Source organism: Mus caroli, chromosome 2 (genome assembly GCF_900094665.2).
Source record: "Mus caroli chromosome 2, CAROLI_EIJ_v1.1, whole genome shotgun sequence".
Taxonomy (NCBI): Eukaryota; Metazoa; Chordata; class Mammalia; order Rodentia; family Muridae; genus Mus; species Mus caroli.
The window spans coordinates 98,691,222-98,717,618 of NC_034571.1; the positions used below are offsets into that span (position 1 = coordinate 98,691,222).

At 45.6% G+C, this 26,397-nt stretch overlaps 1 protein-coding gene across 1 annotated transcript in view; it reads left to right on the plus strand.

The window, feature by feature from the left end:
• The first annotated feature begins 1,854 nt into the window (after positions 1-1,854).
• LOC110286633 overlaps positions 1,855-26,397 on the plus strand; it is a 156,176-nt gene continuing 131,633 nt past the window's right edge. The window contains exon 1 of the mRNA XM_021153136.2: positions 1,855-1,995. The gene's annotated coding sequence lies outside the window, so the exon portion shown is untranslated. The remainder of the gene's footprint in view (positions 1,996-26,397) is intronic.

The following is a 26,397-nucleotide window of genomic DNA, read 5'->3' on the forward strand; positions in this document are numbered from 1 at the left end:
TTGGTGCAATTCTGTTATAAATTTGGTTGGATCACTAGTTACTATTTCCACTACCATGACATCATCATTACTAAACTGTGCAGTCTTAAAGACAACCAAGATGGCTCTTCCTATCACAACTCTAAGACTGCCCAGGAATGACATGCTTGAGTTCTGGTTACTTGCTTGGACTTCTTTTTTTTTTTGTATGTAGTTGTTCATCTGTCTCTGTGGTCCTTCTCCATTGGCTACAGAGCTTCTCAAGGCAAACCCACTAGGCTCTCATGATTCCCAGACTGTCACCATCACCACACCTGTCTGGGAGGGCTGCTGCCCAGCACAGGTGCCCCTGGGATCTCCTCTCACCATTGTCCTACGCATTCCTTCTGCCTGGTGGGTGAACTGGGCTTTATCCTTCCCAAGTCCCAGGCTGCCTTTCTCTTGCTTCCCGGACCTCACAGGTAGTGAAATCCCTTCTCCTCCAGCATGTTTCTTTGTTTTGGTGAAACACTCATGGTAAAATATTTGCCACTTCACAATTTTTAAGAAATTCATCAATTCTTAGATGTTCCAGGACCTAAACATTCTGTAAGGGTACCCCGGGGATGCTGGAATTCTTTGTGGATTAGTTTACAAAGCCCACCAGATTTTTCTGTGTAGTTTGGAAGTTACCAAATTCCTGGAGTAAGCACACACATCACATTATACTAAAAAAAAAAAACAACAAACAAACAAACAAACAAACAAAAACCTCTGAGCTGGGCGTGGTGGCTCGCACGCCTTTAATCCCAACACTCCGGAGGCAGAGGCAGGCGGATTTCTGAGTTCGAGGCCAGCCTGGTCTACACAGTGAGTTCCAGGACAGCCAGGGCTACACAGAGAAACCCTGTCTCAAAAAAACCAAACCAAACCAAACCAAACCAAACCAAACCAAACCAAACCAAACCAAACCAAACCAAACCAAACCAAAAAAAACCAACCAACCAACCACCACCACCACCACCACCAAAAGCTCTGAAGACTGAGGCTGGAGGAAAGGAGAAGAAAAATGTACAGGAGAGGGGATGTCTCACTCAGAATGACTGGAAGCTCAAGATCAGTGGAAAGTATACACATAATCCACCCATGTACCCATGCTGGTGTGCTTAGGGGATTATACAAGGGAGAGAATGCTTGGGCATAATTTTGTATAAAAGGGTCTTTGAAACAAGGCACATTCATTCCGAAGCCAAACTTAGCAGTGTTTCGCTCCATGCCTTTTGTTTTAAAGATGTTTTTACATTGTTGAGACGCTTCTGGGAGGACTCCATAAAGAAAAATAGGCGCCATTTCAACGTCAAATCCTGGGCCAGGTCTAGTGAGTGTCAAAGTATGTGTGATGAAACGTGGATTCTGTGCCCTCCACCTTAATCCAGCATCGGCTTTAGGGTAGGTTTTAGACCCGACCCCTATTCTGAGAACTCCTAGGTTGAAACCTAAGGCCTTAGGTGTTCCATGGACCACAGGTTGAGAATCTTGTTTGGGTTGAGTTTGTCCCAGATCACCAGGGTTGTCTGACTCTGAAGTTCTCTCTGGTTACTTTTCACTAGACACAGGCATAGAGGCTGAGAACAGCTTTTATTCAGAGGTCAGAGCATCAAGTCCAAAAGATATCTGGAGACCCTCGGTGAATTCTATTGTCATTTAATCTGACGATGGAGCTTTCTAATCTTTTTTGGCCTGCTGTCTTTTTACTGAGGACAATGGAAATTCATGAGCCTCCTTTAAAAAAACAAGGGCTCTCAGGGTAGAAGGTCACATAGAGCTGAGAACAGGCTTTTATAACCTGAAGTTAGGGAAAAACTAAAACCAAACACAGGAGGACCTTGCTCTTTGACCCAAGCAGAAAAAAATCTGCTGAGATCCCAGCCCGCCATTGAGAAGAAGGCAGGGCAAGGCCTCCCAGGCTGCCACGTCACCTGCAACCTGACCTCACTGGGTCCCGCCCCTGTCCCCCGGAGTCGCGGCCAGCTGAAGGTAAGTGTTGCAGCCCCCGGCTCTGCAAGAGTCACTGCGCTGTGGACCATCAGGGAGTCCGGTTCCTGCCGCGTCCCCCACGCGTCCGGGACGCATGCCGCATGACCCGTCGGGGTTGGGGTTGGAGTTGGGGTTCAGGTTCGGCTCGGTGGCTTCCCGTCTGCACTTTGTCTTCCGCTCTGGCAAGCGCTGTGGCTCTAGGGTCTTGTACTGTGCACACACTAGGGGACACTCTCCCTTGTGTCCAGAAGGTCACCCCACCTCCACCCCGCGCCTCAATCGTCTCCCCGGTTTGTCCTGCTCTTGAATAGCCCAGCCAGGGTAGCTGTCTGCTTCTCCCAAACTCAGCTCAGGGATCGCCTCTAGGAAACACACCGGAAGGAGGAGCTTTGGGTAACACGGAGACTTTTGTGTCCCTGAAGGCCCGCCTTCCACGCACCTGGTTTTAATATGTGCCTAGGGAGAAATATGGCCAGCGGCTTGAAGCATAACCAAGAAATTCTGTCCACTGAAAGGAGACTTGCACTGAGACTCAACGTGTGCAACGGACCCACAGAGCTAGGGGCTGCAAAACCCTGGTGCACTTTTCAACTTCCTAGACTGAGTGTAGGTTGTAGCGGTGTTAGAACTGAGATCTAAGCAGCAGTGAGACACTCATTCATTAACTTGAAGATGAGACTGTGCAATTATGCACCATCGATTCCCCCTTTCCAGCTCTAGGCATACAGAAAAGGCATACCGAGAGCAAGAAGTAACATCCTTCCTGTACTCCCACCTCCTTGGCCACAGGCACAGATGTAACTAGTTGCAGTTAGAGGGACTTAGCATTATCTTTTCAAATTTCGGAACTAGGGGGCAAAAGTACAACCCCACAGAAAGGAAGTCTTCTTAAAGTTCTGAGGAAACAATCTCACAATACAGAACTGACTGGAAGTCAAAGATTCTATCAGGCTTTTAGCCTATATCATAAAAGTTTAAAGGAGACGGGACATGAAAGGCTTTCCAAAGGAGCCTTATGAGATGCATAAATGTAAGTCCTCTATACGTCCACATACATTTCTATTGCGCCCTTGCTTGAAGCCAAGAGGAAACGTCCACTTAATACTTTGATCATGACAATCTTAAGAAAGTAACTCTCACCCTACTATATACTAGAATTTTGAGACCATTAAGTCTTCACAGAATCTTTCCCAATCCCTTAATGACCATTTAAGCCCTGGCCTCCAGGGCTTGTACTTCTGCTCCTCTGCCTTTACTCCCTTGCTACCTCCTTATTCAGATCTCAGCTCACAGACCCATTTCCCTGACTGCACGAAGCACGGTTTAAAGCATCATTTGGAATGATTAAGATCATTTAATATTGCCTATCTCAGAGAGAGAGAGAGAGAGAGAGAGAGAGAGAGAGAGAGAGAGAGAGAGAGAGAGCGGGGGTGGGGAGAGAGAAGAGGAAGGGGAGGGGGAGGTGGGAGGGGGAGAGGAGAGGTTTCTGGAGAGTAGGGGTCAGTTTATTTGCTGTTCTTTTGGAGAGCATCATCCCCCACTGCATCCCCACTGTCTACTGGGGCAGGAATTTTGTCAACCCTCCCTGTAAAGGGTTCGCAATGCCGAGTGTAACCTGGCTCAGGCTCGATTGCTCTCTTTTGGCCTTTTTAGGGTCTCACATACAACATTCTGCTTTCACCCTGGGAACTCGGACGTGGAGGCAGCTGAGGCTTGGGGCAGTTTCTGTTGGCTGGGACCTTTGGAGTAGAGAGTAGATGGGCTCTCTCTCTCCCACAGGCTTGGGGGCAGGCAGCCATATCAGCCCCCTGACCCTTTAGCACCTCCTGCATTCTGCTGCTCACGGGAGGCTCTAAGGTTGGTGCATAGTGGGAGCTGCTTGTGAAAGATGTTCTGTTTGTGTTGGATTCCAGACGCAGGGAATAATTAGGGGGGTGACATGCTGTTAAAGTTGAGGCTTTTCCTTGTGGGCTGGGCTACAAGGCTGCTGGCAGAGGACATGTACGCCTGTGTGCCTCTGAGGAACCCCAAGCTGGAGGTAGGGGAAGAAACTTTGGAATTTCCCATAGTTCCTTCTGGATGGACGACTGTCGAGAAGCCCTGGAAGCTACTGATGTGAAGTGAAATGCTTGATGCTCAAGGCAACTCAGGACCTTACAGGGCCCCTAGCCAAAGCCCTATGTCAAGTCAGCGTGTAGAGATAACAGTGCTGAAAGAACCAGATGTTCTGGGAAATGCCAGTAGCCAGCTAGGGAAAAAGTTCTTTCTTAGACTGTCCAGCCCAGCACCCGGCAGCACCGGCATATGGTGGATGTTTAATAACTGCTCTTTGAAGCAGAAAATGTGTTTCCAGCCTGGCTGTGTCAGGGTTCTGCTAACATTAGATTTCATAAATGCAGGCCCGGGAGGCTAACTGCCTAGGTTCACAGCCCGATCACGTCACTTCCAAGCTGTGTCTGTGGGCGGCTATCAGTGTGGTGCTGATGTCTACAGGGTGAGCCATGAGGATCAGAAGGAGTGTCTAGAACAGACTGTGGCACATGGTAATGGGACAAGTGACAAAAATAAGCATAGACTATAGACAAGGTAAGGGCTCTTTTATGAGGGAGATGGGGAACAGGGTCAGGAAGAGCTAGTTAACAGCTAGTTAAAAAAAAAGAACGTTTTCATAGTCAGACTGCGTATGAGCTTCATTATTTTGGGGCTCCTTAAACTTTATATGTGTTTGTAAGTGTCTTACCATTTGCTCAGTATGTAGTTAAAGCATGAAACCTGCGCTCTCCTATGCAATGGGCTGCCTTTCAGTTCTCCTCAGACCACTGAGGCATTAACTTGGACAACCTGCCTTATTCTTGCATGACTTTGTGAGGAAGTGCAGTTATTGCATCCAGTTCATAGGTGGGAAAACTGAGGCTGAACAGCTTTTTCCAGCCACAGGATTTCTCTGAACCCCGAAAGAGGATGTGTCCTCTGTCATTTCCCTGGGTGACCATGCAACCCCATCCCTCCTCTGGGTACTTTCCTTAAGACACATTTTGGAAATGTACCCAGACTGGGCCTCCTGGAAAGGAGAAAGCCGGGTGCTCTGCTCTACATTTGATGCCTGTTCTCCACCACAGCTATAGCCAGGATGCCTCCCACCAGCAGGCCCAGGCCCAGGAGGCCGGGTTTAGGTGTCAAGGCTGGAACCTGCCTATTTCCTTCCTGTAGCTGTTCTAGGCTCCAGTCGCCATGGATTTATAGCCAATGGAGGGTACAGTATACACTTTGAAAGGAAGATGGGTGAGGAATTCACAAGTGTCTCTGAGGAGTTGGACCATGACTGGGGCATCTTCCTTCTAACCAATGCACACTACTCTTTTAAAAACCCAGAGAAGGCAGAGGCCCTCTTTCTATTTACTCTTGGTTCTCGGCTAGTATTCCTGTTTGGATCCTACTTTTTTAGAACAGGGTCCTTCCATTTAGAAACATCATGTGTGTCATTTAACACTAGATCATCCAGATGAACTCATCTCCAGGACTGGGCCAGCTCTCCTGGGGACATTTAAGGACATGGTGCTAGTAAAATCAAAGGCTCTCCATGTCAAAAAGACATTCTTGTGAATTTTTTAGAAAGCTAACACAATAAACTTAATATAAAATGTACCATTTGGACCATTTTTAGGTGTTCAGTGGTAATAAGGAAACTGACAGTGTTGAGCAACAATCACCACCAAGATTGTCCATCTCAGAGACTCCATTTTGTAAAATCAAAACTCTGAACTCATTAACCTGTAACTTCTGCACCCCCCAACCCCCTGCCAGTCATGGCCCTTCTATTAATCTGCATAGCTTTGACTAATCTGAACATCTTATAGGAACCTCACAAACACATATGCTTTTGCACTTTGCTGATTTTATTTAACATAATGCCTCCGAGGTTCAGCTGTGCTATAGATCAGAACCTTCTTTTTAAGGCTGGGTCATGCTCTACTCTGTAGCTATACCATTCATTATTTATTATTCATTCACTTACCCTTCGATACTTGGGCATCTGGATTGCCTGGGTTGGCCTTCCATACATAATGGGGATTCCTCCTGGATCTATGTTAATTAGGTCTGAGTTGATAGAGAAATTACAAATCCTTTCACTAAACCAAGATGTCAAATTGAGTCCATAAGTTCTAAATTCCATTTTGAAGTGGCCATGGGTAGCTGCAGTTGTGTACTTGAGTGGGACTATGTGGGAGGAGCTAGGCAGTGATTCCTGGCGGGGCTCCCGATGAATTCTGTAGGGAGAAGGGCTATCTTAGGGGCAGGAGTTCCATGCTGGGGCCCTGTGCAGTCCAGGTCTTGGCAAAGCCTCAGGTATCTCTGTCCAGAGGTTGAAAAGTCAGCTGAACTGGTTGGAAAGCCAGGCCTGGATTGCACAGAGGAGGAATGTACTTGCTTCCCAGACACATACTGACTGGGGGCTACTGTTGGGTCATAACTTTGAATGGATAGAAGGGCAGATTAGGAAAATGCTAAAGGGGGAAGGTGGGACAGAGGGGTGTAATGTAACAACCCTCAAACATCGCTTCCCTCAGCTCGCCTTTCCATGGTGTCCTTTTCTCTCCGAGGAAAGGTTTTGAGTCAGAGAAAACCAGTTTGTAGTTTGTAGATATTTCATATGTTCAAGGCTGCTTTAGCAGTAGGCAGTTGATACATTTTATCCAGGGAGACTCGCTTTGTCTTCTGTACCCGTGGGTCCCCACGTTGTATTGAGGTACTGCAGGCAGCACAGTGTACATTCAGGGTGTCTGAAAGGTCTTTACAATGTTGGAGGAAAACAGCTGTACTCAGCATCTCTGTGGGGGATGTCCATGAACTACTGGCCCGAGTAGTTCATAGTTTCAAAGTGAACTTGCGCAGCATGCCTCTCCATGATGTCATATCTTTGGGATGCTTGGTTCCCTTTGGTTGTCTGATAGACATAGAGTTCCTTGTAAAATTCAGTGGAATAAGAAACAGCAATGGAGGAGACACGGGGGAGTTTCCTGTATTTTTGATCGGCACAGTGGTTATGTGGGTATTAAGTATATTAAAATTCATTGAGCTGTTAAAATAGAGTAGTGGCATTCTTGTTGATTTCTCAATGCCCAATAAGTAATTGTGATTAGTGAAGAATGGAATAAAAATAGCACATTGAAACTTTCATATGTGCTAATTTTTCAAGCCGCTACTAAATTGTTAGGGCATAGATACTTAATTCATTGACTGAACAAATTGAACTGTTAGTATATGCTCCATTCCAGGGCTACCATGCAAATTACTGACACAGTAAAGATACTATGTACCAAGAGAGTGTGGGAATCTCTTGCTTTATTCTATCAGAAACTACCCCAGATATTGTATTTACTTTTAAGTATATCAGACTCAGGATTGGAGATGAGATGGCAAAAGAAATCAAACACTGCTTAGAGATTTTCCAAAGTAAATTCCTGCAATGGTTAATGTAAATCATCAACTTGACACAATTTAGAATGACCATGGAAAGTAGTCTCTGTGAGGGTTTGTCCAGGATTGCCTGTGTGCATGTCTGTGGAATGTTAGCTATGGTAATCGAGGTAAGAAGATCCACCCACTGTGAGTGGCACCCTTCCGTGGGCAGGGAGATCCTAGACGGTATAGAGAGAGCAAGCTGAGTGACAGCCCACGTGTACGTGAAATCACTGTTCTGTGACTACTGCCTCACCTTGACATCTCCCAAATGACGTGCTGTAATCTGGAACAGTGATCCAAGTCAGCCTCTCCCCCATTTAGTTGCTTTTACTGGGATATTTCATCATAGCAATGGGACAGGAAGCTAAGACCCTTGGATCCTTTGGTCACATAATGCATATGGATTGGCTGTATAAAATTTAGAAAGAGGAAACATGGAAGAAAGAAGCAGTCCACCTTCACTCCAGGTCATGAGGACAGCTACAACCTGGTTGATATTTTTTAGATTTTTTTCCCCCTGTGGGAGGAAAATTTAACACTTTACCAAACTTGGATCATATATACTGTACTTGGTTGTTAATTTAAAATTTTTATGATTTTAGAGTCATCTTCCCAGTCAGTGTGCATACAGTCCAAATCACATGTAACGAATATCCATTGTTACTTTAAATATACAATTTCTAGGGAGAAATGCCTCAATTCTGAAGCCTTTGCTGCTAATTGTAGGGGGATTGCACTAACAGTGGCCCAACTCTGCCCCCTTGTGGCTGGATGCAATAATTAATCTTTTCCTATAACTTGTACAGTGTGAGGTAGGACTTGCATTCTGACACAGAGACTACAAAGGAGTTCATAGTTGATAAGGAGATGTGAGGCTTCTATAAATAGGTGAATAACTATGAAATAAATGTCCCACTGTTGTCATGGGGGCCACAGTTAAAATTCTATATTGTCCTGATGATTAAAGGTCATGTCACACAGCAGCAGTAACAGAGGTAGCAGACATTATTGATTGCTTGTGACCCAGGAAGTGCTCTTTGCATTTTTCATTGAAAGCATAGAATTTATCTCTTGTAGGCCTTTAAATACTGGTAGGATTTTGGCCTAGAGGGTTGATGAGATGATAGAATGGAGGGAAGGGGGCAGTGCTCCATGCAGAGGATGGAGGGAGGGGGCAGTGCTCCATGCAGAGGATGGAGGGAGCGGGCAGTGCTCCATGCAGAGGATGGAGGGAGGGGATGGTGGTCCATGCAGAGGATGGAGGGAGGGGGAGGTGCTCCATGCAGAGGATGGAGGGAGGGGGAGGTGCTCCATGCAGAGGATGGAGGGAGAGGGTGGTGCTCCATGCAGAGGATGGAGGGAGGGGATGGTGGTCCATGCAGAGTATGGAGGGGGAGGTGCTCCATACAGAGGATTGAGGGAGGGGGCAGTGCTCCATGCAGAGTATGGAGGGATGGGATGGTGCTCCATGCAGAGGATGGAGGGAGGGGGCAGTGCTCCATGCAGAGGATGGAGGGGGGATGGTGCTCCATATAGAGGATAGGGGGATGGTGCTCCATGGCGAGGCTGGAGGGATCTGCACAGTAGGAACAGGCTTTACAGATCCGTAGGGGTGGAGTGGGCAGTGACAGGAAAGGATCTTAAATCCCATGCTAAAAACACGACCTTGGTTCTGTTGACAGGTAGAGAATCAGAGATCCGAGCTTTTTGATGGATCAGAACTGGGCTTTGGGACAGTTACACTTCAGCAGCATGGAAGATGAGAGAGTCAAACAGAGGGACCAGTTAGGGGGATCCAGCAGTGGTCCAGCTGGACTCTGATACGGTTCTGAAGAGGGGAAGGAGATGAGTCTGAACTTGGTTAGGATGTTTCTCTTTTCCAGTGGTTAGATGGTAGCTGGAAAGCAGAGCAATACCGTTTCTCCTTTTCCAGTGTGGGTAACAACAAGGGTTTCTCAGAACAGGAACAAGCAGGATTTGGACTCCATGGGTGGCAGAGACCTGGCTTTGTGTTGTGAAGGAAAGAGGAGCAGGTTTGTAGCTGTTTTAAAAGATGGCATACTTGATGAGACAACGGAGTTCAGTGTGCCTCCCACAACGATCAGGTTTCGTTTACGAATGCTTCCTAATATCCTAAACACCTGCAGTTGTGAAGCTCAAAGCAAGACCTGCCAGTCTCAGAACCTTCTTGATGGGTTCAGCTGTGTTCAGAGGATGTGGCAGCCGCTTCTGAAATGCAAGCTAGGAACATAAGTCAGCCCTTTCCTTACAGTAGGGATGAATGCAACCCCACTCCTAGCGCTGTGTGGTCTGTCTTCACTGGGACCACGTGGACATGTCCTTGGAGTTGGAACAACAATGGTGTAGATAGAAGTGATTCTGTTGTTGATGTCTTTCTCCGTAACCGCCGGACTTTTCTGCCCCAGTGGTCCTTTTAAATACTCTTCCTGGAGAAATTACTTTGAACTATAATTTTAAAAGATGAACTAACTTGGATGAGGAAGGAAATATTGGGTACTTCTAGGGTCTAGAATTCGGGAGGCTCTACATGGCTTTTACCCCTGAATGTCAGAGACTGTTTTCCTGCTCATGAGCAAAGAGGTGTGACTGAATACCATATATAAAAAAGTGAGTTTTGAGTTTGTGGATCAGTAATTAACATGCTTGAGTTGTCTCTAACCTTACTGGAACCATAATTCAAAGCTGATTTGGCATTAGTATACAACGGTATTATATTTCAAGCTCTATCAGATCTGAGTTGTGTACTTTATCACCTTTTAACTGTTTAAATGACATTCGTGTTAATAGGATCTAGGCTTTAACATCAACAGGCAGATGGTTGGGACGGCTCATGGCTACTTGAGTCTTCATGGCTAATTGGGCACACATGTACTAAATTTGCCCCTCTCCTTGGAAGTGAAGGATTTTTTTTTTTTTTTTTACTAAATATGAGCAGATTTTTTTTCAATACCAGGCAGCTTATTTTCACTTGCTTAAGTAGTCTTAAAAACACGAACCGTTTTTCAGCATCATGTCTTAATGTGTTAACAGTTTTGGTTTTAAAGAACAGATTTCTTTCAGTGGCTTAAATGAGAATTCACACAAATCATAACCTTTTAATTAAAGGCAATATGTTTTCATGCCAGACGTTCTGAAGAATTTCCAGTGACCCAAGAAGAAACACATTTCTGGGATGGAAGTATGAGTCTGGGACCCTTCAGAAGCCTGGCAGAAAGGCCTGATGGAGGATTTGAAACAGGAAAAAGATTAATAAAAACAACGTCAGGGCAGTTTTCAGCTCACGTGATGTGGGTAGTAACATCATTTTCTGTATCATAGGATGGTGCTATGAAGCGTTGGTGTTGCCAAATACTTCTAACCCAAATGCACACATCTGACCGCCGCCGCTGGCTTTGGCTTTGCAAAGACATCCCAGGAGAGCTGGATGAAGCTAGCATAAGTTCTTATGTTTCAAAAACAATTAGGAAAGACAGGAAAACAAGAGACTTAGATGTTTGAAACTGGAAGGCTCCTTGAAAACTCTTGCTGTCCAGTTATTACAGAGGCAGCTTGTTGGGAAATCGAATATTCCTCGGGTGAAACAAAAAGACTTAGGGCACCAGGAGGTAGACAGTTTCTAACGTAATCACTGCCTGGCTCTTACCTTGCCCGTCACCAAGCATGTGATCTTCTCGGTTTCTGTTTGTTTGTTGTTCTAACGGTGACTATATGGACTTTTACCAACTCACAACACTTTTGTGAGGATTCTAATGAGTATATAGATGGGTCTCTCTTCATTATTTGCATCCTTTTATTTTCCCATTTTAACAGTTACAAAACCACTAAAGCATTACACAAATTTAAGTGTGTGTGTGTGCGTGTGTGTGTGTGTGTGGAGGTCAGAGGTCAACCTGAAGTAATTTCTATAATTGGCCCTCTCTGTTACCTTTTCAAGACAGGGTCCGCCATTAAACCTGAAGATCACCTATTCGTTTAGAGCAGCTTGTCCAAAGGCTCTGGGGACCCACCTGTGTTGGCCCCTCAGAACTGGGGTCCCAGTGTGTGATATCCCAATCAGCTTCCATGAGTGTTGTGGATCTCAACTCAGGGCCTCCTTGGGCAGCAAGCAGTTTACAAATTGACTTTCTATGGATTTGAATAAAAGTGTGTGGATAAAGACCAACCTTCCTAATAGAGTTCCCCGTGTGATGGTGACCCTCAACCATAAAACTATTTTCATTGTTACTTCCTAACTGCAGCTATGCTACTGTTAGGAATCATAATGTAAATATGTTTTCTGATGGTCTTAGGTGACCTCTGTGAAAGGGTCATTTGATCCCCAAAGGGGTCATGACCCACAGGTTGAGAACCACTGCCTTCCAGCCTTGCTTCAGTGACTAGTGAGTACTTTGCCTGGGTGAGGAAATGTTCCCTGGATAGGAGAGACCAACAGACGGACTGACTGACTAAATGCTCTACTTTTCCTTCCTCCTCCGGAGAATTGTGCCAAAAATAAAACTAAACACGTGGCTTGGGATTGTTTAAGAGTTTTAACCAGGTGCAGCGTGCTGGGACCCATCCAAGTTTGAGCTGTGTACATGAACACAGTCTATTCTGATAAGGGTCCCAGCTTTGTATGAGTGCAGGATGTCTGGTGGGATTTTTCCCTGTGACAATTGGATCGGCTACCCGAGCCCCAGTTGTAAACACCTCTCAAAGCCAGAGATGCTTCCCTCTTCCCTTCTCTGCTTCCCACTTCTCCAGAGTCTCCTTCTGCCTCCCTGCTGATCTTGCACGTCTGATGAAGGGTATCCCTGGAAGCCAAGAGGGGGAGTCTTCCTGTACACGGAGGGGGAGAAATGTCTGCATTCTTCCTTTCTTTCAAGAAAGGAAGGTAGATTTTAGGTTCCTGTCCCCTACATCTGCGTGGTCAGCTGAGATGACCCCTGGCTCTTAATGCTGAGAACTGAGACATTCAGAGAGCAGAGTGGCCTGCAGGGGAGGGAGCTGATGACCCCTAAGCTCAGCTGAGACCCATTGCCTCTAAACTAACGAGCAATAAATGGTGGTGAGCTGGAGGTGAGAGAAGTTGCCTGAGGTCCACTCTTGTGAGGATGGGAGGACATTTAATAGTGTGCAGTCAAAAGTGGTGTAGTCGAGTATGGAGCAGGGGTTTCTGGCCTTGTTTGCTTTATACACAAACAAGTTGGCTTTTACCCAATGTGTATCAGACTTCAAGGTATGTTTACTTGAGGCCAAAAGAGAGCTTCCTTCTGATACACCCTTGTTGTTCCCTGTGATAAGTAAACCGAAGTTCAACACGGAGAAGTCATGACCCAGGTCACAGACCTGAGTGGCAAGGTCAGGACCCAGGTTTAGCACCTTATTCTAGACAGACGGGTAGAATTAGTTTCATGAATTCGAGGTGCAGTTATTGAGCGCCTTCTGGATGCAGCCATGCTGTCTGTTTTCTTTTCTTTTCTTTCTTCTCTCTTTTCTCTTCCTCGAAGGTTAAGGCAGCTGTGACATCCATTTGGTGCCTTAACTGTCTGAAACCCTCAGGGCCAGCAGGGGCTTTCTTGGGTTACCCCAGCAAGAGATCTTCGCAAGTCAAACACTATTAACTTTAATGAAGCAGCTTTGATGGCAGGGAAGAGACACTGTATTTCCTTAACAATAAACTACTCTGACAGATGAAAACAAACAGGCTTGAGAGAACATATAGCATTTCAGGGACCGGGCCGAGCAGGACCAATAACGAGCAAAGGCGGATGTGAATGAGCCTTACTCGGAAGCCAAGCCGGGTTTAGGGGATTCTCCATCGGTTGGGGAAACTTGTAAAAGGTGGGGCTGTCTCAGACACCTTTGCCTGGGAGGAATTCCTAAAGAAACCCAGTTTCACAAAGGGGCTCGAGGGAGACTCTTCCCTCCACGGTAGCCATGGGGTCTGAGTGCTGCTGGTGTTCCTTCCCTGGCTCTGGGGATCTTTGTGCCCTTCGTGCCAGGGGGTAGCCTGCCTGCTGCTGACCTCTCTGTGCACTGCGTGTCCCAACTCCAGGAACCTGGAATGTGCGACTGCTGTACAGGGGAGCTGCTGATTCCTGACCCAGAACTTGGCCCAACCCAGACGCGGAACCAGCAGAGCCAGCAGGGGTAGGCTAGGGTTAGTGCTCACGCCCTTTGGAGGCTGTAGAGAGGAGTGTGCAGGTTGATCACACTTGCTCATTAGCTACTAAACATACTTCAGCTACACTATAATGGTGGGTAATTTAGATTAAGATTATTTCAATCCTCTATCGAGCCAGGGCAGTTCCTTGTGCTAACGCTTTCCTTGTTTGCAGCTTTTGTGTGTGTGGTGTGGGAGAGGACTGTGCAGTTGTGCTTTTGAATATCTGAAGAAGTTTGTGCATGCTTTTTTTCTTTTCAACTCTACAGCCTTCCCACAGAGATGGTTTTGCTATGGTTCAGCTGGTTTGCCTGGGGTCACATGTGCATTAGACATCAGGCAGGACTGCATGGATATCAGGGGACTGAAGATGTGTGTGTGTGTGTGTGTGTGTGTGTGTGTGTGTGTGTGTGTGCCTGCCTGAGAGAGACAGCAAGACAGAGATAGAAAGACAGAGACAGAGTCAGAGAGACAGAGACAGATGGGGGGAATGGGGAGTGAGTAAGAGCCCACCTTGAATTGCTTGCAGAAATGTGCTGGTAATTTCAAGGCTCTTGTTTAACAAAAATGCCATGTTCTCAACTCAGAAGAGTCTTTTTAGCAAGATGCAGGCACTTAAACAAACCTTTCATTTCAATTTTAAACTTTAGATTTTATTTGCACTCTCTCTCTCTCTGTGTGTGTGTGTGTGTGTATACCACAATGCATATGTGCATCTCAGGGGACAACTTCCAGGGGTCAGTTGTCTCCTCCCACTGGGATTGCTGGGGCTCAAACTCAGGTCGTCAGTCTTGTAGAGCGAGCACTGTTACCCAGTGAGCCCCCTCCCTGCCTCTTATTTTGTTCTTAAAAGACACACTAGCATCCCAGGTGTTTTTGTTACTGCTCCTGTGCTACAAGTTAGGAAACTGAGGCTACAAAACATCCATTTACTTCCCCCAAAACACACAACTATTCCCAGAGCCTGTGCTTGTTCAGCTGTACCCTGCTGCCCTGGGTTTTTGTTGTGAGTGCGTGATGGTAGGAGGAGGAGAGGGCTTGAACGGATCAGACCTCGGGCAACAATAACTCAGCAGCAACACTTACCAGGCATGCTCGCTGCTATGCTGATGTTCATCCACCTGATATCACGGCACCATGACAGTGACATTGTCAGGCTCAAGGAATTCTAATCTGCATGCTATCACAGACTTAGGGTTTAGAAAGGGCTGTTTAACATCTCTGGGTTTCAATTTCCTTATCAGTAAAAAGTGGCAGTCATTCCTTCACAAGAAGGCTGTGAAGATGAGCAAGATAGTACAGGATGCCTGTTCTTCGGAGGCAACTCCAGGAAAATGACTATTTCATTACGCTGCTGTAAGCTATTGCTATCTTTGCTTTACAGACAAGAAAACCCAGCTCAGAGAAACTGGCCAAGTGCACGTAGTAAATGGAGAACCTGGATTCACTCACATACCTCAGTCATCATTAATCTCAGTCCCTGGAACCTTGTTCTTACCCAAGAGCAGTGAGCCCCTCCCCGGGCAGGTCTATGGATAGACGCTGACCAAAGAGTCCAGGCAATCCAAACTTGCAACCCTGTGACCTGGAGACACTGATTCACGTGGAACACTGGACACTGCACTGTCGGATCCTTTCCAGTGCTGGGGCAGTGGCAGGAAGCCATCATAGCTGGTCAGCCTCCACCTCCCGGTACTGAAGAGCAGACAGCAAGGCGTGCTGGACAGTGTGCAATCAATTCCAGGAGTGTGTCCACATTTGAATATGGAAAGCCTTGGTTTGGTCCAGATGCAGGCTGAGGCAGGCCTTCTGAGTTTGTGCAAAGCCAGCTAGGCTAAGCTAGGGGCTAGATCAGTCCCTTGTATTAAATGCACTTTCAGCTGGAGTTTTTAATGTGTTGGGTTTTTCAGGCTGTAACCTCATAGCAAGCTGAGAAACTTATGTAACTAAACTCAGCTCCTAGACGGATTCTGCCCATGATTTCTTCCTAGCAGCTTAGAGACTCCTTGAGGCAGTCAACCAATTCTAGTGTCACCTTTGAACCCATTAGGACCTCAGAGTGTGGAGCACTTCAGCAGAGGCTAACAGTGTGAAAGTTTTCATTGTACCTGGCCTAGAATTGTTAATGCCTAAGTTTGAAAGAAAAGCAGACATTCCGATTGGCCCCTCTCACACCTTTGGGTGACATTAGATGTCTGTCTGATAGATACATTGGGGGAAATTTGGGCTAATGAGGACACCTACTTTAGGGCTGTGTGGTTATGACTTCTAATTAGCTGCAGCTTTGTGTTCAGGCCTCCAGACAGAAGGAAGGGTGGGCACATTCTCTCAAAAACATGCTCTCTTATTGCAGTGTGGGAATGCGTTTTAGAAGCCAGAGTGGAGTTGTGGGTCATAAATGGCAGCCCAGGACCAATTCCCAGCGACGCATTTGGAGTTCCTCAGTATCAGACTTGTTTTCTTTTCTTTTCTTTTTTTTTTATAGTATAGAATAGAGTTTATTTAGGGCATGGGGAGGAGAGTTAAGAGGGTAACAGAGGCAGAGAAAGGCAGAGAGAAGGAGAGAGTCCAGACTTGTTTTCAAGATGCTCTGAACTTGGCTGACCCTGGGCTGAAAAGGAGGAATGGGTTAGGTTCAGAACTGGTGCTCCTGGTTTCCTGTCCTTGGTATATGGAGAAGTCACAGAACAGCTGACATCAGAACCCTGCTGACGGTGGGAGGCACTGCATGAGAAAGCATCCCCTGACTGTGAATAGAGTATGGCCAGTGCAGCGGGAAAGCCCTTCTGGGTTTGTTTTTGAGACAGAAGGATTCTGGGAATCTCTGAGTACCACTCTGCCCCCGCCCCTTGCATCGTGGAGCGAACCCTCTCTGGTGTGCCTTTTCTCAGCAGTGACCATGTGCCTGGTTTACACATTTCACATTCTTCCAAGGTCTTGGCTGATTTGCTTTATGCCGATTATAGTAAAGGTGACCATCGTGGAACCTACTACTCCTTCTGCCCCCTTAACTACTGATGGCTAACTGGCAGTGGTCAGGAAGCTGCACTGAGTAAGCAGTCACTAATTGCAAAAACATCTCAAGCCACTGCCCTCTAGTGGCTCATTGGAAAATATCTGCATCATGGGATTGGACTGAGAGGAGTTTAAATGCAAAGTGGATTTAAACAGAATGGGTACAAGACTAGGATGAGGGCTGAGGAGGTGGCTTAGAAGGTAAGGTGTGCAAGCGTGAGGACCTGAGTTCAAATCCCCAGAAACCATATATAAAGCCAGAAGTGCTCATTTGCCCCTCTAACCCTATTACTTACTGCGATGGGACAGAGACAGGAGGGTCACTTGATGGGTGGCAGTCTAGCTTCAGGTTTAGTGAGAGAATAAGAGGAATAAAGTTGAAAGTGACAGAGTGAGACACAACATATCTTCCCCTGGCCTCTGCACATGCGTGACTGCATGTGTCATAGCCCCCTCTTTTTGTCTCTCTTTCTCTATGTCTCTGTCTGTCTGTGTGTCTTTCTGTCTGTCTGTGTGTCTGTCTCTGTCTGTCTCTGTCTGTTCTCTGTCTGTCTCTGTCTGTCTCTGTCTGTCTCTGTCTCTCTGTCTCTCTCTCTCGGGCGCGCGCGCACACACACACACACACACACACAGAGAGAGAGAGAGAGAGAGAGAGAGAGAGAGAGAGACACTCACACACACTAAAACTGAATAAAATTTGTCTTGGAAAGGGCAGGATGACTTGAGAAAACATAGTCCCCAGTCCTCACAGCAGAGCAACCCCTTGAAAAGAATATCTTGCATTTCTGTTCTGACAACTTCATACCTGTATACAATGTATCTTTACCATACTCACAGCAACTCCTCCCTCTGATTCCTTTCAGTTCGTCCCCTCCCACTTTCACACCTCCCCCCTCTTTCTTTGTAACCACTCAGTCCAGTCATGCGGTCTGCTGGGATGCGGACTGATCTTGTTGGTCTGACCTTGTGTAAGTCTGACAGAGCACCTCTACCTACCTCTGTGCCATCTCCCTGGTCATTGATAAGCTTGGATGGCATCTAGACCAATTCAAACTGCTCTCATGCAAAGTGAACCAGTAGCTCCCCCACCCCCACCCCCAAACTTCATTCTGGGCTCTTTTTTCCTCTTTAAGTCTGTGCCTTCAAAGCCTCTCAAATGTCCTAGCTGTTTGTTCTGTTTGCTCACTGGTGACACAGTTGATTCAAGGCCTGCTCCGAAGTTCCTTTTCCTTGCAAAGCATCCCTTTGGCACTGACATTTCTCATTCTGTAACAAGTATTCTTTGGGGGGAAGAAAAACACCCTTACTGTGTGGAGATGAAAATGCCATCCATCCCATGTGCACCTAAGATCTGGCTTTTCCCATTTCTTCAAAGTGAGGACAGATCTTAATTTAATACGCTAAGTTGAACTGTGTGCTCCCTTCCTCAAGATTTTAACTTTACCCTTAAGTTGACTCTTGCCTACTCTGTGACCTTGCACCCTAATTTTTCCATTTACTTCCTGGACTGCATTTGAAGTGCCTATAAATCAACTCTTAGGTCAGCCCTTTTCTTGAGATGAATAATATTTGTATTCTTGTCCTGCAACACAGTTTTACAATGATGTCAATTTATTATTTTTTGGCAGGCTAGACTTTCGTTTTGTTTTGCTTTCATTTTTCTTTTTCAGTGTTGTACACACAGCGTGTCTATCTCTTAGCCCCAGTGATTATTACTTTAAAGAACAAACTTCACTTCCTGAGGCAAATCCAGAAAATGGCGTGTTGTGAAGATCTAGGTCAGCTGACCCAGTCTGATGTGGATTTAAAGCAGAACTGGGCTCAGTCAGGGACTGTCACGTGGAGGGATAGTCAGAAGAAGGGAGACAGGGACCTCACCCCCATGAATGGATTGTTACCTGATTCTTTGGTTGACCATGAGCAGGCTTATTACCCCTCCAAAATGTAGGACCCTGATGAACTAAAGTCACACACATTAATGATCTCATGGTCACTGGTTTCTTTCCAGGGACTTTCAGGTTGCATGTGGAAAAGTCAGTGAAGCAGAAACCAGTTCTGATGACCTTGTCCCTGAAACCACAAGGGAGGGAGTTCAGCACTGAGCAAGGGGAGGGTGAAGCAAATAAGATTTTTTACTTCAATGTTATCTTCTAAGAGCTTAGCTTTTCATAAGAGCCCAGTTCCCATGGTACCATTCCTCCCCTGTATGAAAACCATAGAGTGGTTGTTTGTGCCCATCCTTTGCTTGTGTCTTTATGAGATCACTGTGTCTAGTGTTCTCTGTTGGTGGACTTAGGGTTTTAATGATTTATGCCCTTCCATAGTGTCAAGTTCACCCAGCTAAGTCTGGCGACTCGGTGGAATTTACAGAAGGGTCTTCAGAGTGTTGAGTCACTCATGAAATGTCTAGGGTTGCCCCATGTTGACTGTGGGTCAGTGCAGCAAGTGACTAAGAGACAGGTCCCTGAATCCAGGTGACCTCCTTGTGTGACTGAGCAAGTCCGCTATGTTTCTTTTTAAGGCTTGCAGTTATTTTAAAATGGAAATAAGAAGCATAGAGTGAGAGTTGAGGTGGTGCCCAGAAAGTCTTTAGCAGTAGTGTTTAATGAATGTCAGTTAGTACATTGTGGGGAGAAAAGATCCATTTGGTGGATCAGCATGTGTCACGCAGCATGCGTCATGCAGGCTGAGTCAGAAAACTCTGAGTTGGGAACCCCTACCTCATGCATAACTGAGTGATTCTGGAAACCTCATGTGACCATATCTGCTCAAACTCAAGGTTCTTGGGAAGCTTGCACTAGATGGCGGTGTTCTAGATGTGGCACATGGAGCTCAGCATGTTAGCTGGTCCCCAATGCTGCAGGTGTCCTAGGGTGTTAGATACCAACTCTAGGAAGCTTTTCAATCCAGTTTCATTTCTAGAAGGCACATATGAAGAAAAGAAGTCCTCTTAAGTGAACATCCTCCCTCCAAGTGCACATCAAACATTCAAGGCTTCTTTTCAGGGCTAAGAAGATGGCTTAGTTCTTTTTTTCTGTTGCTGTGATAAAATATACTAGCAAGGGAATCAAGGGAGAGAAGTCTTATAATGGCTCACAATTCAAGGGAACAGTTCCTGATGATCAAGGAGTCATAGTGGCAGGATCTTGAGGTAGCTGGTCTCATACATCCAGTCAGGAAGCAAAGAATGAATGATTGAGGTTAGCGCTCAACTCATTTCTACATTTACACAGTTCAGGATCCCAGCCTAGGGAATGGTGCCGCCCACAATGACTCCAACTTCTATGAACCTAATCAGGAATTTCCTCAGCAGGTTTGCCTAAAGGCATGCAGCCCATGTGATTCTAGATCTCATCAAGTTGAGATTAATCATTACAGTAGGTAGAAGACTTGCAGTATAAGTCTTGAGACCTGAATTCAAATCTCCAGAAAACACATAAAGCCAGGTCCAGTAATGTGCATTTATATCGTGAGTGTTCCTACAGGGCAATAGGAGGTGGCAAAAGGGAGACTCTTGGGAAGTGCAGGGACTATCAGGAGACGTTGTCTCAAGAAAGATGGAAGCAAGGAGAAAAGTGACACCTGGATTGTTCTCTGACCTCCACAAATTACCATGACATACAGGTTCCACACAACTGTTGTGACATTTAGCATTCAGGTACCAAAGTTCTCTCTCTCTCTCTCTCTCTCTCTCTCTCTCTCTCTCTCTCTCTCTCTCTCTCTCTCCTCTGTCTCTGTCTTTCTCTCTCCCTCTTTCCTCCCTCAACAAGATATAAAACAAAACTCCAAACCAAAAAAGTCCATTTCCTTTTAGAAATCAAAACCCCAGAAGCCTTTGGTTCCACAGTGTAAATATTGTAGTTTTCTCAAAGTTAAATGGAAGCACTCATTGTTACAAAACAATGGATGAAAAGTTCTCCTAGCCCACCCCCCCTCACATACCTAGAATAAAAATCCCGGATTGGGGTGGTGGTACACAGTGCTGGTGAAGTTCTTTGGGGACACCAAGTGCTTTGGATGCCAATAACATATTTGAGAAGGTGTCATTGGTGTGTGCCTTCTGTGTGTTTTGGTCTCATAGTCTGCATCTGTTGAACCGCTGGGTAGAGTTGTGAGTTCCCTAGAGGATTATATTTCTTTTGTCAGTGAAGATTGAGGCTTCTGACGGCTGCTTGCTGTTGGGTGGTGGCATGAAAGAAGGAGCCCACTGTCACGGCAGCTATGTGAGAGCTCACTGTGGCATGCAGGTCCGTGAGGGGCAGCGACACCCTTCCCGGTGTGACCAGTCTGCTTACATACACACAAGCTTGAAGCTTGATTTATAATCCCAGCCGGACAGCATCTGAGTCTAATTACTTGGGTATATGAAAGTTCAGAGCTCTCAACCAAGTTAGCCATTCAGGGATGCACTTTACCAGAAGCAGATGGAAAAAATAAAACACTTTAGTTTATGAGTATTTTTCTATTCAGGGGAAGGAGAAAGAACAAAAAGAGTTGCCAAATTGATCCTTGTCAAGAGCTAATTAAATATTATTCATGATTAATTTTGATGTTGATGTATTCAGTGTTTTAACAGTGTCATAAATATCTGGAAGAATGAAATAACTCACTTCATGTAGTGTAATAAATCATACACACTTCTGTCCCCATGTGGCCTCCTGAGTCAGCCTGACTATTGTTTTTAAAAATAATACACTTACTAGTGACTTTTCTGGAATGCTCTTCACGGATACGAGGAAACAATTCCAGGTCACACTTTAAAGTGGCCATTTTATCTACGGAAGACACTTCTATAAGTATAGAAATTATGAGCCTGCGGCTTGGAGATGGGTTATCAGCGTGTGAAGGTGATGCATCTAGGACGCACTTTTGAGAATCCAGGTGGGCTTGAGGAGAAGCAGACAGACGGGTGGGGACAGACATGAAACAAGACCAGCCTTAAATGGTTGATTCTTGAAGCATGACAATAGACCCATGGGGATTTATTGCAATTGTCCCTACCTTGGTGCAGTTTTGTAATTTTAGATAATATATATTTGAATAGTATTTTGTGAGAAGGAGCTTGGCTTTTTTTCTTTGAAAACAATTTTGGCAACTAGCCCTCATTGTAAGCATATGTATTCCTAATCATGTTAGAATATATACTGAGTCAAGTTTGGGGCTGATAGACTAATGACAGTGATGAAATAATGATCATAGCTCGTATTCAACTGAACGTCAACAGCAGGCAGTGCCTGCGGTAGATCTTTTACATTCTCATGTGCTCTCCAAGGCCTATGTGTGCAGCTCAGGGATAGAGCGCTTGCCTAGGTTCAATCCCTGGTACTGGGAAAATGACAGGTTGTTATTTAGATTAAATAATTTTGACCTTAGTTTGAAGAAGAGAAAGAGAAACATAGGGAGATTAAATTATTTGATCAAAGCTGGTCACTCAATGACAAAACGAGGTCTCTGATATTTCAAGGTGAATCCTTTTAACTTTTATTTTAAAAGGGACTACATTTACTTAAAAGATCGAGCTAGAGCCATCCATTCAAATCATGTGAACAGGGAGGAGACTTAGAGATGTTGCAGTCCCAAATACTAAGGAAGCGATCTGGCTCCTCTGGCCCCTTATGCCAGTGATGGAGGACAATGCTTATCAAATATGGTGCTTACACGGATTCGAAGTTCTATTCAACACAGTGTCTGAGATATCTCAGGTGTCTTGGAGTTGTAATCTGGCAGAGATCAACAAATCCCTTTTCTACTTTCTTAACTCCTAACAAACAGACAAGCGGAGCAAACCATAACTCGCTCAAGGTCTTACTACTGGTGGTGGACAGAGTGCTCACTGCTCCTGACATGAGCTGTAGGCTGCTTCTTCCGGGAGCCTTTCCCCACGTGCTCATTAGCAGGCGCTGCTCAGAACTACGAACTACGCGATATCAGTACTGTGTCTTTATAAAACAGAGTGACAACATTGCCCAGCACTAAGATGTTAGAGCTGTGAATCAAACCAGGTCAGTTCGCAGAAGCATCTGCTGCTGTCCTAAAACAGCAACAAAGCCTTAGGCTGAATTTAGTCAAACAGCTGCACTCGCAGGCCCCACAGCCTCCAGCAGCAGAAGTCTACACGTCTACAGTCCCCAGTCACTCCTCAGGGACGAATGTGGAAGGCTCTACTCTGTTCAGACTAGAAGCATGACATGAGGCAGCTGGCCGCAGCAGTCCCTCACCGCCTCACCTTCCCCGGGCTTTGGTCTCCCAAAGGACATCTCGACTCAGACCTCTCACGTGGTCTTATGCTCCCGTCTCCTTTTCTGAAGATGTTTGGATCCTTGGATGACTCTGACGCACAATATTTACCTTGGCAGCAGAATTTTCCTACCTACAAATGTGTGCTTTCCCTAAATCTTATATTCTTTGGAGATTTTGTGGATGAGTTTCTGGTATCCCCAAGAGACTCAGAAATGAGGCAGGAATTTTGCAAAAAAATTTGTGTCTTTTTAAAAAAAATCTGTGGATTAAGCAGCTAATAGGCTAATAGAAACCCATGTAATTTGTGTGACAAGTGTAAAAATAACTCACCCACCTCCTGTTGTGAACTTGTACCCAGTATGCTGATACAGCCATCTGTCCTGATAGAACATTAAGATGGACTTACCGTGTTTTCTTAGGTAATTCTTTTTGCTCTTTGTTCCCCATTTCTAATCATCAGTGAAGAACATTGGGTAAAGGATGATTTCAAACAGAGACACAGATCAGATCAATATGTGGGGGCAGAGTGACCTAGAGGCTGCTGAACACTGTTAGTGTAATGAAGCTGCCAGTGAGAGATGAGGTTCAGGTTGGGATCTGCATCAACCTGTAAGATGCGCTTACAGGTCCACTTTTCAGATGGAACCCGTGCACATGGAAGAGTGGATAGAGACAAAGGAGAATAGCGGTAATATCGTTTGTCTTTGGAGGGTCTCACCTGTGCTTTGAGTTAGAGACTCGATTCCCTACAATGCTGTATGTGTGCCAGTGAGGCCAGCAGGATGACTTTAAGTGATTTACAGGTTTGTTGTTGTTGTTGTTTGTTTTCTTTTTTAATATTTATTTACTTTATGTATATGAGTACACCATTGTTCCCTTCAGACACACCAGAAGAGGGCATCAGATCCCACTGCAGATGGTTGTGAGCCACCATGTGGTTGCTGGGAATTGAACTCAGGACCTCTGGAAGAGTAGTCAGTGCTTTTTACCTCTGAGCCATCACTCTAGCCCACTTGTTTCTTTTCTAAGTTATGCAACACCGGGGAGATGGCTGAGTCAGGAAAGTGCCTGCCACTCAAGCATGAGGATCCCAGTCAAGGTCTCCAGCACCCACATAAAAGCTGGATGTGGTGCAAATCTGCAACCTTAACACTTGGGATCATGGTAGGGCAGAGACAGTTGGGTCCCTGGAGCTCACTGGTCATCCAGTCACACAGACACAGACACACACACATCACATTCCTATCTCTCACACATACACACCTGCCCCAACCCCACATCCCTCCCCCCTACACACTCAGACACACACAGACACACAGACACACACAGCAGCTATGCATTCCTATTAAGGATGCTAAGGAAATAATATTCTAGCATACTAAATCAATTTTGTTTCTATTGCAGTTAAACTAGATATTTATGCTTCTGAACAGTGAGTTAAGGAAAAGAGAGATAGATAAAGAAGGAAAGAGAGCATGGAAACAGGCAAAGGAGACAGTGGCACACATATGAACAACGTTCAGAGGACATGGACCGATTCCCTAAAGACCCTCCATTCTCCTTTGTTGACAGGAGATGACCTGTGTCTGCACAAAGCACAGAATTTCTGTCATAACAATGCTGGGAGGGCTTCTTGAGTTTAGAGATAAGCTGCGTTGAGGTGGGACCTGCTATCCACTTCCTCTGTCCTTTTCATAGACATGCTCACCTTTCCCATCTGGAAATGAAGAAGCTGAGATATCTCTGAGTTACCTTCCAGCCTTGACTTCTAGTCAGAATCCCTGGAGACTGGACCTGTGACTCTGTCTTAGAAGTGTGATGTAGTCTCTTAAGAAGGTTAATAGTACTGTAAACCTATCTGTTGTCGTCCCAGGGAGGTGGTCATGGTGCCTGGCACCGATACCAGGCACCCATGACATACAGCAGTGACCAGGACAGGTAGACGGTTATTTGGTCAGGCTGCAGCATGGGGTAAGGGGAGAAATGGGAGAGTTGTGTCAGCCTACGAAGGGTTTGAAAAGCCTTACAGAAGAGTGCACTTTTGACAAGCATTGTCCACTATAATGAGAGAAGCTTTGATACTGAGAATGGTGGTGAACACAGGCTTTGGAGTATACTTACCTCATTTGAAGGGATGGTCTTTAGATGTCTAACAGATCAATCAACTTTGAGGGTTTTCTCTTGAGAAAGTCTTCTTGAATTTGCTGACCAGAAGGGTATCTACTGCTTGAGATGACAGCAATGCTGCTGCTGACGTGATGATAATGTGACAATGATGACACGATAATGATGTCATGATGCTGTGATGATGACAATGATGATGTGATGATGATGTCATGATGACATGATGATGATGAGGACATCATGATGATGGCAATGATGATGATGATGACAATGATCATGTGATAATGATGTGATGATGATGACATGATAATGATGTGATGATGATAATGATAACAGCAATGATGATGATTTTGTTATGTTTTGTTTCTGAGACAAGGTTTCCTGTGGTCCAGGTTGTCTCAGATTCTATGTAGCCACTCAGGTGAGCTCCTTGATGAATTGGGGAAATCGTCACTATCAGCTTGGAAAGTGGGGACAGCAAGAGCTGTGGTGATGTTCTACCACTTTCTGTGTGGTTAACAGTTACTGCGTGGATTGGGCTGGTGCCACTGATGTTCTTATCTACCAGACACTCCTGCTCAGGGTACGGCCTCCAGTCTATGGGACTAGTTTACCCCTGCGAAGATTCTGAGCTTATGACTTTCAGGTCCTTTCTTGTTAGAATGGCCCTAACATCCCAGTTTGCATTACCCTTTGAGTCCTTCGAAGATTGATTTACAGCACTGGAGGCCTCTGATATAAACTGTTTTCCATGTGTCCTGGAGCAGGAAACTCAGTCTTATGGTACCATCACCTCATTCTTGTGATGAAGGCTTGCCATTAGTGACAGCCAAGGGGTTGTGTGGTTTAAACAGTAGGCTGGTCTCAAGATAGAGGAATTGAAAGTTAACAGTGAACCTGGAATGCAACTTGGTAGGTTGTGGAGAAATGCATCTGTGTTTTTCCCCTCTGTAAACATTTTTATCAAAATGCTAGGGAGGATAGAACCCTGTTAGAAGTAGTTTCTGGGGCTGGGAATATGGCTCATTGGGTTCAAAGACTTGTCGTGCAATCCTGAGAACCTTAGTTCAGATACCCAGGACCTGTGTTAAAAATATGGTGGAGGTGGCAGCATGCACCTGTCACCCCAGTGCTCCTACAGCGGGATGGGATTTGGGCACAGGAGGCTTGTCCCACTTGGACAGTCAGATCAGCTAGCCTGGAGTGGCAGTGCAGGAGCAGAACCAAGGAGAGACCCTATCTCAAACACAGTGGAAGGTGAGAACAGATTCCTTTTTTTAAAATGGTTTTTCGAGACAAGGTTTCTCTGTATAGCTCTGGCTGTCCTGGAACTCACTTTGTAGACCAGGCTGGCCTCGAACTCAGAAATCCGCCTGCCTCTGCCTCCCGAGTGC